This window comes from Arachis ipaensis, chromosome B10, assembly GCF_059453495.1.
Source record: "Arachis ipaensis isolate K30076 ecotype BB chromosome B10, ASM5945349v1, whole genome shotgun sequence".
NCBI classification, from domain to species: domain Eukaryota; kingdom Viridiplantae; phylum Streptophyta; class Magnoliopsida; order Fabales; family Fabaceae; genus Arachis; species Arachis ipaensis.
Window position 1 is genome coordinate 87,483,830 of NC_142435.1, and position 15,578 is coordinate 87,499,407.

Sequence of the window (15,578 nt, forward strand, 5' to 3'; positions counted from 1 at the left end):
GGGATCCAATCACTTAAGATTGCCAAGGAAATCAATGAATGCATTGATTGAGGAAGAGATGAAAATGAACTTGATCCGGAGGATTGCAATATCTCTTGATCCCAATGTTCATTTTTTTTTTAGTTCTTACATTTACTTTTCTTGCCATTTTACTTTTCTGAACCTTATTGCTTTCTTTACTTTTATGCCATTTACATTTCCTTGTTACTTATCACTCCAACATGATTCGTCTAACTAGGATAATTAATCAACTATTGATTGCTTAATCCGTTAATCTCTGTGGGATTCGACCTCACTCTTTTGTGAGTTATTACTTGACGACAATTCGGTATACTTGCCGAGGGAGATTTGTTAAGAGACAAGTTTTTGTGCATCAAGTTTATGGCGTCGTTGCCGGGGATTAATTGTGATTAACAAACTACCGGTTGATTGATTTACTAGATTAGACACTTTTCTTTTGTCTTTGTTTTCTTTTGTTTCTTTATTTTCTTTTGCTAACTAACTGTTTGTGATATTGTCTCACTAAGAATCCTTCATTTATTACAATGGAGATTCCAATTTTTTTTGGTGATTATCGTTTGAGACAGAGCTTTTTGCAGGAAAGAAAGGAGCATCCATCATATTGTAGTCAAACAAATTTCATGGGAAACTCTCCACTAGCACAGAATGATCCACTTTACTATGCTCATGGTGGGTGGGAGTATCAAGAACATGAAATGGAGTACTTTCCAGAACCACAAAATGGTCCATATTTTGGTGAATTTGATCACCTACTCAAGTTGTGGCTGGGAAGATCAAAATCAAAGAGATTTCACTCATTCATACCCCATTCATCAAGAGCCATCACTTCTCAATTATACAACCTCACCTCCAAGTTTTACATGCCTAAATTCTTCATCATTTGAGTATGCCTCAGCACAAAAGTCTATCCCAAATCCATACAATTCATTTCACCATCCACAAAATTCAATCCACTACCCACAAGAGTCATACCACTTTCAGAACACACAATCACAAAACAACCAATTCCATTCACAAGCCAACCCCGACCAACCATTACAACATACCCAACATCCTTTAGATAGACTTGCTAGGATGGAACTCATCATTGAAGAACTCAAAAAAAGTAGAGAAGAGAGACTCGCTAGGATAGAACTCCTCCTTGAAGAAATGATAAAGACAAACGAAGAAGAGGAAATAGCAAGAAGAGACCATGAAGAAAAATTGAGACAGAATGCACAACTCTATTATGAAGAACAAATTATTGAAGAGCTGAGATCACAAAGAGAGACCACTACACTCTCTCCAAAATAGAGGAGTTCATTCAAAGGTCAAGAACAAGGGAGGAAGTCAATCAAGGGAACCCACACTCCAATGAAACAGAGAGTTGCATAGAGGGTGAGTTCATTGAACCACCAATTCAAGAAGATCTTGATGAAGAGGATGCTCCAACCATCATACAACACCCAAGTCCTGAAATCAAGGTGGTGAAGGTAACCAACATGAACACTAAAAAGAGGACGGTGACCAAGAAAAGAAGGACAATATCCATGAAGAAGAAAAGGTCAACCAAAAGCCATCCCACCCCTACCCCAACAAGCAAGTTTACTCAAGCTAACAACAAAAGAAGGCTTGCTGGGGAGAGGCACTCAAAACAAGGGGCATTAACTAGCTCCTCTTTCCTCTTGAGGTCATTCCTCTTAACAAACTGGAAGAAGAGGAAGAAAGTCATGAATAACATGACAAGCTAATGACATTAAAAGAGCGCTTGTTGGGAGGCAACCCAACCGTAGGTAACATTTTCTGTCCTTGCCTAGTTTACTTTCAATAATTTGGCATATGATTGTATTCTAAGTTTGGTGTTGCCATGCAACAAAATGATTCTTAATTTTTACTGGGTATTTGCATCATTCTAAAATGAAAGTGGCATACTAAGTTTGGTGTTGCCACTTAACTTTCATGCAAAGTACCATGCCAACACCACTTATTAATGCAATCACATTGTCTCTGTTTTACTTCTTGTGCTTTTATTGTGATCCGTAATCTTGCTTGCTGAAACACATGCATACTCACACTTCATTCTAAGACATTCATGATCCATCATAGACCCCATCACCACTTTTTTAATTGTTGCTTGAGTATAAGCAATCATTCTATGTTTGGTGTGGGAAGGGAAAGAATAGGAGGAAAAGGGCAACAACAATGAAGATGAACTACAAGGTAGTAAAGTTCCTTTTTCCTCTTACTTATTTCCAGCACTTTAAATTGCATGATTGTCTTCTATTTTCTTTGTATGCATGTGTGATTACTCCTTGTGAATAAGCATAATTTGATATTTTATTTGTAACGATTTGCTATGATATCATGATTATCATCTAGAATTTTACTTGCACCCAAAATCTCTAAGAATGCAACAAGGAAATCATTCTTTTGAAAGGAAAATGTTGAAGAATTTTATAAATCTTGGGGCAAGCAAAAGATTAAGAAGAGTGGAGGTTCTAATTGTATGATTGTGTATTGAGGTTGCATGTTTGTGAAAACTTGCATGGGAGCTCATAGATAGGAAATGAAGTTTAGAGAAGTATTATGGAATTTCTCAAACATCTATTGATCCAAGAAGCAGTAACAATAGAAAACAAAAGAAAAAGAAAAACAAAGAACAAGCCCAAGGCTCTGAGCATCAATTACTAGGAAGAAAAATAAAGAAACAAGAACTCAAAGAGTTATTGTCCTAGTTAAATGCTTGTGGTGGATTTGTATCAAAGAGAGAGGCTTGAGCAAGTAAATCCTAAGGGGTGCTTCAACACCTAATACCTTAGACCAACTGGTTTTGGAGTATTGATTGAAAGCTTATCTTAAAAAGCCACTTTGATACATGATACCTAGAGTCGAGGCCAAATTCCAAAAAGAAAGAAAAATGCTAGAAAATAAGTGCTGCTTCAAGGTGACAATCTATAAAGAGATTTCCATAATATCATTTGAGTGAAAGTCCTAAGATCTAAGACTTCCAAAATGTATGGACTAATGAGCACTGGAATCCTTGCATAAGCATACAAGTTAGAGTTCACTCTATTGCCACTTATTCACTTCACCCACTAAGGAATCATAAGCAATTCTTCAATACATTCCAATTAAGAGAATTCTTTGTGCATAGTTCTTTTCTTGCTTGGGGACAAGCAAGATTTAAGTTTGGTGTGGTGATGCCAGGGCATCTTGGCTAGTTTTACTAGCCATTTTTTGTATGCTTTAGGTTGGTTTCATGCATTTTTCTAGGAAATAAGCAAGTATTTGGATGAAAATACATTCAAACCATGATTCAAGCAAACATTTTGAATTTTGAATGATTTCATGAGAATTATGCATGAATTGAATGATAAAATGGATGATGCATGATCCCATGATTAAGAGCAAGACTTTGATGCACTTTGTTTAATTGATTTCAGGTAACAAGAAGCAGAGAAGAGCCACATTAGTGGCTACGTTAGTGCCACTAACGTGGCCATTAACGTGGAAGAAAAGAGAAGCCCCAGCGTTAGTAAGAAAGTTAGTGGCATTAACTTTGAAGAAGGAGAGCATGAAACGTTAATGGTAAAAGTAAACACCACTAACGTTAGCGACAGGAAAGAAGACCCACGTTAGTCTCCACGTTAGTTACATTAACGTGGGAACTAATATGGAAGGAAAGTGAAACGCCAACGTTAGTGAAAAAAGTGAACACCACTAACATTTGCGAAGGCTAGAACACCCACGTTAGCTTCCACGTTAGTTACATTAACGTGGGAACTAACGTGGAAAGAAAGTGAAACGCCAACGTTAGTGGAAAAGGTGAACGCCACTAACTTTTGCGAAGCAAAGAAGGACCCACGTTAATGGCCACGTTAGTTACACTAACGTGGACATTAACGTAGGCAAAAATCTCACCCGGCAGCCTGACCATGCCTTCTTCAAACAAGAATAACTTGAGCCACAACGCTCTAAATGAGGTGATTCCAGTTGCATTGAAAAGTAGGATTCCAGAGCTTTCCAAGCATATATGGCACTACATGGTGGACACTAAATTTGAGGGAGAAAACTTACCCCGAAAGTGCAAAGATGAACATGGTATCAACCTGTAGTAAGGCCAGCTGACCTCTTCACCTTCCAAGAAATGTAACTCGAGCTTCAGAGCTCCAAATGATGCACTTCCAAAGGCGTTGGAAAGTAGACATCCAGAGCTTTCCAAAAATATATAATAGTATGGGGTGGACAGTAAGTTTCAACTTCAGAACCTGGCAATATTCATCCCCTGATCGCTAACGTTATTGTGACTCACGTTTTCCAGTAACGCTAGCGACTATGCCAGTGACCTTGTCCACTTCAAAGGAGCATAACTTGAGTTACAGAGGTCCAATTGAGGTGATTCCAGTTGCATTATAAAGCTGACATTCCGAGCTTTCCAACGATATATAATACTCTATAATGGGCATGAAATTGGGGCACAAACAAGAGGAATCTTTTAAGCCCCAAAAACACCAACTGGGTAGCAAGTGTGACGTTAGCCACACTAACTTTAGCACTAACGCCACACTTATAGCGTTAGTATGGCTAACGGAAGCAATAACGCCAAGTCACCTTGGACCTCAATTTGATTCACTTCTCTCTCAAGTTCACCTCAAACCTCAAGGAAGCAAGCCCACAAGTGTCAACCAATCAAGGCCACAAGAAGCATCTAGAATAGGAATTTTCATTTAATTGTAATTTGCTTTTAATTTCATTTTGTAATTTAGGAGAGCCTATATAAGGGCCTTAGTTTTCACATTCAAGGGGGGACTGAAACGGGACGGACATTCGGGGAATTGGGGATTGAAGAGGGGTCTTCGGACTCCCTCCCCTCACACACTTTTCCTTCTCTTTCTTTTCTTTGTACTTTTCATTTATGAATTCTGAAGTTTCAATTTTAGTTTTAATCTTCATCTTTACTTTTCAGCACTTTTTTCTTTTCTATTTTGGTAGAGCAATGATCAACTAACTCTTTTCATTGGGTTAGAGAGCTCTATTGTGATTCAATGGATCAATTATAGTTCTTATTCTTCTTCTTCTTTCTTTTCTCTTGATTTTACTAGAGAGCTTTCGATCTTCATCCAATTGGGTAATTGTCTCGGAAGAGAAATTGCTCATACTTGGATTTCCTCTGAACTTTGGAAGAGGAATGAGGAAATCATGCTAGAAATGCTCTCTCACATTGAATTAGGTTGGGGGTTGGATGGAAATTGTGACATTTAATCCTACCAATACTTTGATCTATGAATGTGTGTGGTATAATCAGTGACCAAACTTCATCTCTTCCCATGAGCAATTAAATCAAGGAATTGGGAAATTGTTAAAGCTTAGAGAGATTGGATTGCCAAGGAATTGGGATCCAATCACTTAAGATTGCCAAGGAGATCAATGAATGCTTTGATTGAGGAAGAGATGAGAATGAACATGATCCGGAGGATTGCAATATCTCTTGATCCCAATGTTCATTTTATTTTTAGTTCTTACATTTACTTTTCTTGCCATTTTACTTTTCTGCACCTTATTGCTTTCTTTACTTTTATGCTATTTACATTTCCTTGTTACTTATCACTCCAACATGATTCGTCTAACTAGGATAATTTATCAACTATTCATTGCTTAATCCGTTAATCTCTGTGGGATTCGACCTCACTCTTTTGTGAGTTATTACTTGACGACAATTCGGTATATTTGCCGAGGGACATTAGTTAAGAGACAAGTTTCTGTGCATCAACAGCTTGGTACGCACGATCGTAATCTCAACTCTTTTTCACAACTCCACAGAACTAACCAGCAAGTGCACTAGGTTGTCCAATTATTAAACCTTACGTGAGTAAGGGTCGATCCCACGGAGATTGTCGGCTTGAAGCAAGCTATGGTCATCCTTGTAAATCTCAATCAGGCGGATTAAATTGGTTATGAGGTTTTGATAATTAAAATGTAATTAAAATAGAAAATAAGATAGCGATACTTATGTAGTTCATTGGTGAGAATTTCAAATAAGCGTATAGAGATGCTTTGCTCCTTCTGAATCTCTGCTTTCCTACTGCCTTCAATCAATCATTCATACTCCCATCTATGGTAAGCTGTATGTTTGAAGATCACCGTTGTCAATGGCTACCGTCCGTCCTCTCAGTGAAAATGGTCCAAATGCGCTGTCGCTGCACGGCTAATCATCTGTCGGTTCTCGATCATGTTGGAATAGGATCCATTGATCCTTTTGCGTCTGTCACTACGCCCAACACTCGCGAGTTTGAAGCTCGTCACTCTCATCCCTTCCCAGATCCTACTCGAAATACCACAGACAAGGTTTAGACTTTCTAGATCTCAGGAATGGCCGCCAATAATTCTAGCCTATACCACGAAGACTCTGATCGTGAACCAGGAGGCTAAGAGATATGCATTCAAGCTTGTTTTCATGTAGAACGGAAGTGGTTGTCAGGCACGCTTTCATGGGTGAGAATGGTGATGAGTGTCACATAATCATCACATTCATCATGTTCTTGGGTGCGAATGAATATCTTAGAATAAGAATAAGCTTGAATTGAATAGAAAAACAATAGTACTTTGCATTAATTCATGAGGAACAGCAGAGCTCCACACCTTAGTCTATGGGGTGTAGAAACTCCACCATTGAAAATACAGAAGTGATAATGGTTTTCATTGGCTTTGGCCCCCAGAGAGGGAACCAGAATGACCAAGACCTCTAATACAATAGGAAAAAGTCCTATTTATACTAAACTAGTTACTAGGGTTTACAGAGATAAGTAAATGGTGTAGAAATTCACTACCGAGGCCCACTTGGTGTGTGCTTGGGCTGAGCATTGAGCTTTACACGTGTAGAGACTTTTCTTGGAGTTAAACGCCAGGTTGTAGCTTGTTTGTGGCGTTTAACTCTGGTTTGTAAGCTGTTTCTGGCGTTTAACTTTAGAATAGGGCAGGAAGTCGGCGTTTGAACGCCAGTTTTCATCGTCAAAACTCGGGCAAAGTATAGACTATTATATATTGTTGGAAAGCCCTGGATGTCTACTTTCTAACTCAATTTAGAAAGTGCCAATTGAGTTTTTGTAGCTCCAAAAAATCCATTTCGAGTGCAGGGAGGTCAGAATCCAATAGCATCTGCAGTCCTTTTTCAGCCTTTGAATCAGATTTTTGCTCAAGTCCCTCAATTTTAGCCAGAAAATACCTGAAATCACAGAAAAACACAGAAACTCATAGTAAAGTCTAGAAATGTGAATTTTGCTTGAAAACTAATAAAAATATACTAAAAAGTAACTAAATCATACTAAAAACTACCTAAAAACAATGCCAAAAAGCGTATAAATTATCCGCTCATCACCTATATGAACTCAAAATAATTTAGACAAAATCAACAATCAAAATGTCATACGAACTAAGGTGCATATGCAAACATGAGCAGCAATTTCAATCCATATGAAGTTAAGTTAGAATTAAACAAGAGCTAAACATAATAAGTTCATATGAATTGGCATTATGAATCAAAACAACACCGAAACACTGAGTTATCTAACAAACAGGCAGGCTAAATTCCAACACTCAAGTACAAAAATGAAAGAACAATTCAGCAGCCATCAATCTTGAAGCAACAACAAAATGGAGATTGAAATGGAGCAATTGACAGTTCATTTTAAATTGTAGAAACAAAAAATAGCAACAAGAACTATTCAATAGCTAGCAATTTCAATTCAAGCATGTTAAACCAAATTGACCAAACAGCAACATATGCATCAGAAACACTATATGCATATTAGCAAAAGAAAATCACCATCATCCTGATAAACTTAGAGCAGTGCACAAATTCAGACAGTAACAAACAGCAAAAATCAGACCTAAATCCACTAACTAGAATCCTAAAACTTCCTAACCACATGCAATCTAAGCTAACTTAATCAAACAGAAACTTAATCAACCAATATTAACATGGAAAATTAATTAAAAGAAGATTAAAAATAGAGACAGAAGGTGAAATAGGGAAAGAATAGGGGAAACCTGTAAGAAGCAGAAGCTGTAAGACCCAAGCTCAATTAACCGCTTAATTAAATAATTAATATTGCCCTGATTAGGTTCCAAAAAGTTAGAGTGAGAATTTGAGGATTTAAATGTGATTTTTGGACTCAGTATGTCTTTCTGAGTCAGAAAAAGTGTTTTCAACGAAAAACTGTGAAAAACGGCGAACCGACGGTTGAACCGGTTCAAATCTGCCTGGTACTGCACGAGAAAAAGTGAAAACAGTCAAAAACCTTAGAAAAATGTTAGACGAAAACCGAGCATCAATTTTAAAGGTTTGGCCCGAAGTTGGGCCAAACGAGCTAAAAACGCTAACAGGTTGGACCGGGCCCAAGTTGGGCCTAAGACCAACACTATATAAGTCCATTTAAGTGGCCACTTTAGCCACTTAAACACCACACAAGCAGCAACAACGTGAAAAGAGAGAAGAGAGGTAGGGTTCCAAAAAATTCACTATTCATCATCTTCTTCTTGGAGCCATATCTCACTCTCCGAACCTCCGATTCGCATGCCGTCAGTTGCCACGCAAAGCTCTCGTTGAGCTCTTTGATTTCATCCAAACAAAGTGGTAAGAAACTTACAATTTCTTGCCCAGTTCTTCCTTCTATAACAGAATCGGTTTTTGGCTATGGTGAATGAGTGGTTCTTGGGATTTTGATTAATTAGGTACAATCTAGCACCGGGTACTTAGTGGGTTTTATCTCAATCAACTTTGGGTAAGGTGAGCAAATCAACTCTCTTGTGGTTTTGTGGATTTGATGAACCCTAAGTTGAATTATTGTAAATTATGTATTTTTGCTTGAAGTTGTGAATTATTGGATATTATTAGAGCTTGTTGCTGCTTGTTGGAGTGGTATTGGTGTATTGCTTGTGGTTGAAAGCTTGCTTGTGCTCAATTTGGGGTTTTGGTGCATATTAGGAATTGGCCAAGGTATGGTTTCGGTTTCCTCTATGTAGTATATAAAATTCATAGACACTTAGGCTAGTGACCCATAGGGTAGGATTGGAAATTTATATGTTGTTGATGATTGTTTGGATTGATGATGTGTAATGAATTGATGTTGTTTTTGTGGTTAAATGATGAAGTTGAGATATGATGGATTGGATGAATGAATATTGTTGATTATTAGTATAAATAATGGTTGAGTTGATGATGAAAATTTATAGTGATATAATGATGATTGGCGAATATGTGATATTGAGGTTAAGAATAATATGTGAAGAAAATGTGGTGAGATGGGTGTAATATGACACAAATGGTAAATTTTGATGAGAAATGGAGTTTGGAATGGTTTGGTATGGTGTTGGTTGTGTTCTACAAGAAATTGTGGGAATTGTGAATTTTGGAAAAAAGGAATTTTTGGTGAACTTTGTCTGATCATAACTTTTGCATCAATTTTCAAAATTGATTGAAAGCTTTTTAGAATTAAAGTTTATTGAAAACTCTTTGAATCAATATAAAGTTTGTAAAATTTAGAATTTTGTAGAGGAAGTTATGATCATTCAAAGTTGATGTTAAAAATTTGAAGTTTTGCAAAGTTGCAGAATTTTATGATTTCTGGTATGTGCGCACGCACAGCCTTGTGCGCACACACAACCATGCAAAATTTTAAACCTGTGCGCACGTACAGAATTGTGCGCACGCACAGGAAGGGAAGGCCATGCTGTTTGCAGCGCTAGCATAACTTGTGTGCGCACACTCCAACGAGGGTTCGCAACCTGTGCATACGCACACCCCTGTGCGTACGCGCAAAACATGTATAAGCTATTTTTACTGTCTGGTTCTATATATCTGTATATGGCTAGCCGGCTTAAACTCCGCGAGCCGTGGTTAGATTCCTACGATATTATACTATTATATTTTGATATATCTTATCTGTTTTTTGTGCTTTAAGTTAGAAGCTTCGTTAGCACGTTTTGCGCTTTTGAAATCCTATTTTTGAGCTATATTTTTTATCGGGCTTCTAGATTATACTATTCTTTATATATATATATATATATACATATTATGTATGAGCTTAGAACTGTCATAACCTTTGATTAACTTTTGCTTTACGATGCGAGGTAAAGCTTAGGCTAATTAGGGTGTTACATTTAGTGGTATCAGAGCAGTTCGTCCTCGTGAGCCTGAGGGATAGACTGATTGTGCTTCATTGCATACTTTGTGTGTCTTTTTCTTTGATGCTATTTGGTTATCTACTTGATATTGCATAGTGTTCATACCCTGGGTCGAGATGTTCGACCCGGGATGATTGACGACAAGCCAACCGACCTCTTCAGGTCTGGAACATTCGACCTCTTCTCCAAGAGCTCGACCAAATCACTAGAGAGGCCCAAGAAGGCCCAAACGAAGGAACACAGCCCAAATCTAAAGGCAGCCAAAGCCTAGAAAGATAAGGGCAGTTCTCTTAAAGATAAGATGACTTCACTCAAAGATAAGATAAGATAAGATAACTATCTTATCTCCAGAAAGGTCACTCCACACCATTATAAATACACTGGAGCACCCAGGTATAACTCATACTCTGATTCTACTAAAAACCTGCTTAATACCCTTGCTAACTTAAGCATCGGAGTCCCTTGCAGGTACCACCACCCTCCGGTAACGAAGGATCAGCATCACCAACAAGTCCAACAAGTCGGACGCGGCGGCTTCGACCACCACCCACAAGTCGGACACATCAGCACCGACCAGCATAAAAGATCTCGTCCGAGATCGACCTGCAGTTTCAGGTAACCCTCGGAACATTGGCGTCGTTGCTGGGGAACCTGGAAGTCATCCCATCATCATGGTGGAAAACCTCGACAATGACCACAACTCTGATTTGGAGAACAGAACGCCACATAAGAACATGGAGGTCACAATAGACGATACTTCTCAACCTAACAAAGACAAGAATTCACCAAACACGGGAGCCATGGAGGCACTTCAGGATCGCCTAAAACAACTCGAAAAAGAGGTTGAGTATCAACGGGAAGCTGAGAGAGACCTACGAAGGGAAGCTAGGCGACGCCGTGAATTAGAGGACAAGCTCCTAAAGCTCGAAGTCGATCTCAAGGCCAAAACTACTCGATCCAGCCACGAAGATAGCTCCCGTAAGGACCAAGACCCATTCACCAAAGAGATCAAGAAGACCAAAATTGCAAAGGACTTCAAACCTCCCGACATGACTCTATACGATGGCACAACAGATTCCAGCCATCATCTCAGTAATTTCAGAAGTAGAATGTACCTCACTGACGCCTCAGATGCAATCTGTTGCAAAGCTTTCCCGACTACCTTGACAAAGACAACAATTAAATGGTTCGAAAATTTGCCCCCTAGGTCTATCTCAAGCTTTGACGACTTAGCCAAGAAGTTTCTAGCCAGATTCTCCATCCAGAAAGACAAAACTAAGCACGCCCCAAGTCTATTAGGGATCAAGCAAGGAGACCGGGAAAGTCTCCGCAGCTACATGGAAAAATTCAATAAAGCATGTCTGGACATACAAAGTCTGCCAACAGAAGCAGCCATTATGGGTCTCATCAATGGCTTACGAGAGGGACCTTTTAGTCACTCAATATCGAAAAAACATCCTACATCCCTGAATGAAGTGCAAGAACGAGCAGAGAAATACATCAACATGGAGAAAAACTCTCGACTAGGAGAGACCTCAAAGTCCGGATTCTCCTACTCCTCCCGAGATAAGGATAAAGAGTCCAAGAAAAAAGAAGATCAGCATGGAGAAAAGATCAAGAAATACCACAATTACACCCCTCTTCGGGTGTCTCTTGTAGATGTCTATCGAGAAGTATTCCATACTGAAAGGATACCCCCACCTAGCCCACTCAAAAGCAAGAAAGGAGGAGGAAATCAGACTGAATACTGTGAATACCATCGAATCTATGGACATTCCACCAACAAATGCTTCGACTTGAAAAATGTCATAGAAAAACTGGTGAGAGAAGGAAAACTAGATCGGTACTTAGCCAGCAGAGCAGATGAGCCAAGAAAAAGAAGAAGGGACGAAGATGTCGGACGAACTAAACGACCACCTCGTACCCCAGAGAGACATGTCCACATGATACCCGGAGAATTTGCGGGAGGAGGAATCTCCAAATCATCTCGCAAAAGACATCCTAAAGAAGTATATCATGTCGAGGGAGGAGAAAAAGCACCCGACATCCCTACTATTACTTTTACTAACGAGGACGCAGCTGGCATCATCTCGGGACATGATGATCCCATGGTCATCGCTATCATATTGGCCAACACTAATCTCCACCGCACACTGGTAGACCAGGGAAGCTCGGCTGATATCTTGTTCAAAATTGCCTTCGACAAACTCGGCCTGGAGGAAAAAGAACTCAAAGCATATCCGAACAGCCTATTCAGGCTGAGAGACACTCCAATCCAACCACTTGGATACATCTCACTGCACACAACCTTTGGAAAAGGAAACCGGTCAAGGACACTCAACATAGACTACATCGTGGTCAACATGAGTTCAGCCTACAATGCCCTAATAGGTCGGACAACGTTAAATCAGCTCGGCGCAGTAGTCTCGACTCCACATCTGTGCATGAAGTTCCCAACCACAGAAGGGATAGCTACGATAAAAGCAGACCAGAAGACGGCGCGCCGCTGTTACAACGAAAGTCTAAACCTTAGAGGCAGAGGAGAAGAATTCCACACCATCAAACTCGGTGGAGTTCGAGGGCAGGAAGAACTTCATCCACAACCCGAAGGCGAAATAGAAAAAGTCCAGATCAGAGATGTCCCAGATAAAACAACTAATATCGGCACAATCCTAAAAGGAGACGTAAATGAGTTACTCATACAGTTCTTAAGAGATAATGCCGACCTCTTCGCATGGAAGGCCGCAGACATGCCAGGCATAGACCCCAAGCTGATGTGCCACAAGCTGGCAGTATACCCAGGATCTCGGCCAGTACAGCAGAGACGTAGAAAGCTCGGGCCAGAACGATCCCAAGCAGTGAAAGAGCAGGTACAAGCTCTTATGGAGGCAGGATTCATAAGGGAAGTCAAGTACCCACTATGGCTAGCTAACGTCATCTTGGTGAAAAAATCAAATGGGAAGTGGCGGATGTGCACCGACTACACCGATCTCAACAAAGCTTGCCCAAAAGATCCTTATCCACTCCCAAGTATCGACGCTCTGGTAGATGCCTCCTCCGGATACAAATACCTCTCGTTCATGGACGATTATTCGGGATATAATCAAATCCCAATGTACCCACCTGATCAAGAAAAAACATCATTCTTAACCTCAAAAGCAAACTACTGCTACGTCGTTGGTGCACGAATTGTGAATCACACTTTTCAGAACTCGTACCACTGACCAGCAAGTGCACTGGGTCGTCCAAGTAATACCTCACGTGAGTAAGGGTCGAATCCCACAAGGATTGTTGGTTTGAAGCAATCTATGGTTATCTTGTAAATCTTAGTCAGGAAGTTAATTATGTTTATCAGTTGAATTGTGAATAACCAAGAGAGCATAAATTAAAGGTTACTTGTTGTGCAGTAATGGAGAATATGTTGGAGTTTTGGAGATGCTTTGTCTTCTAAATCTCTGCTTTCCTCTGTCTTCTTGTTCACGCACGCACGTCCTCCTATGGCAAGCTGTGTGTTGGTGGATCACCGTTGTCAATGGCTACCTTCCATCCTTCCAGTGAAAACTACGCTCACGTGCTCTGTCACAGCACGGCTAATCACCGGTTGGTTCTCGATCCGGTTGGAATAGGATTTACTATCCTTTTGCGTCTGTCACTAACGCCCAGCCTTCAGGAGTTTGAAGCTCGTCACAGTCATTCAATCCTTGAATCCTACTCGGAATACCACAGACAAGGTTTAGACTTTCCGGATTCTCATGAATGCCGCCATCAGTTCTAGCTTATACCACGGAGATTCTGATTAAGGAATATAAGAGATACTCATTCAATCGGATATAGAATGGAGGTGGTTGTCAGGCACACGTTCGTGATTTGAGGAAGGTGATGAGTGTCACAGATCATCACCTCCATCACAGTTAAGCGCGAATGAACATCTTAGATAGGAACAAGCGTGTTTGAATTGAAAACAGAAATACTTGCATTAATTCATCGAGACACAGCAGAGCTCCTCACCCCCAACAATGGGGTTTAGAGACTCATGCCATCAGAGAATACAAAGTTTAGATCTAAAATGTCATGAGATACAAAATAAGTCTCTAAAAGTTGTTTAAATACTAAACTAGTAGCCTAGGGTTACAAAATATGAGTAGACTATGATGGATGATGCAGAGATCCACTTTTGGGGCCCACTTGGTGTGTGCTGGGCTGAGACTTAAGCAATTCACGTGCAGAGGCCATTTGTGGAGTTGAACGCCAGTTTTTATGCCAGTTTGGGCGTTCAACTCCAGCTTTTTATCCTTTTCTGGCGCTGGACGCCAGAATTGGGCAGAGAACTGGCGTTGAACGCCAGTTTACGTCGTCTATCCTTGTGCAAAGTATGGACTATTATATATTGATGGAAAGCCCTGGATGTCTAATTTCCAATGCAATTGAAAGCATGCCATTTCGAGTTCTGTAGCTCCAGAAAATCCACTTTGAGTGCAGGGAGGTCAGAATCCAACAGCATCAGCAGTCCTTTTTCAGCCTGAATCAGATTTTTGCTCAGCTCCTTCAATTTCAGCCAGAAAAATACCTGAAATTACAGAAAAACACACAACTCATAGTAAAGTCCAGAAATATGAATTTTTCCTAAAAACTAATGGAAATAAACTAAAAACTAACTAAAACATACTCAAAACTATATGAAATTAACCCCAAAAAGCGTATAAAATATCCGCTCATCACAACACCAAACTTAAACTGTTGCTTGTCCTCAAGCAACTTAGACAAATAAAATAGAAGACTAATAAGTTGAGAAGCAATAATATCTCAGAGTTTTTGAGTGAAGCTCAGATTCTAATTAGATGAGCGGGACTAGTAGCTTTTTGCTTCTGAACAGTTTTGGCATCTCACTTTATCCATTGAAGCTCAGAGTGATTGGCATCTATAGGAACTTAGAATTCAGATAGTGTTATTGAGTATCCTATTTCAGTGTGATGATTCTTGAACACAGCTATTTTATGAGTCTTGGCCGTGGCCCTAAGCACTTTGTTTTCCAGTGTTACCACCAGATACATAAATGCCACAGACACATAATTGGGTGAACCTTTTAGATTGTGACTCAGCTTTGCTAAAGTCCCCAATTAGAGGTGTCCAGAGTTCTTAAGCACACTCTTCTTTTTGCTTTGGACCTTGACTTTAACCGTTCAGTCTCAAGTTTTCACTTGACACCTTCACGCCACAAGCACATGGTTAGGGACAGCTTGGTTTAGCCGCTTAGACCAGGATTTTATTCCTTTAGGCCCTCCTATCCACTGATGCTTAAAGCCTTGGGATCCTTTTTATTTGCCCTTGCCTTTTGGTTTTAAGAGCTTTTGGCTTTTTCTGCTTTTTTTTTTTTTTTGCATGCTTTATTCTTTGCT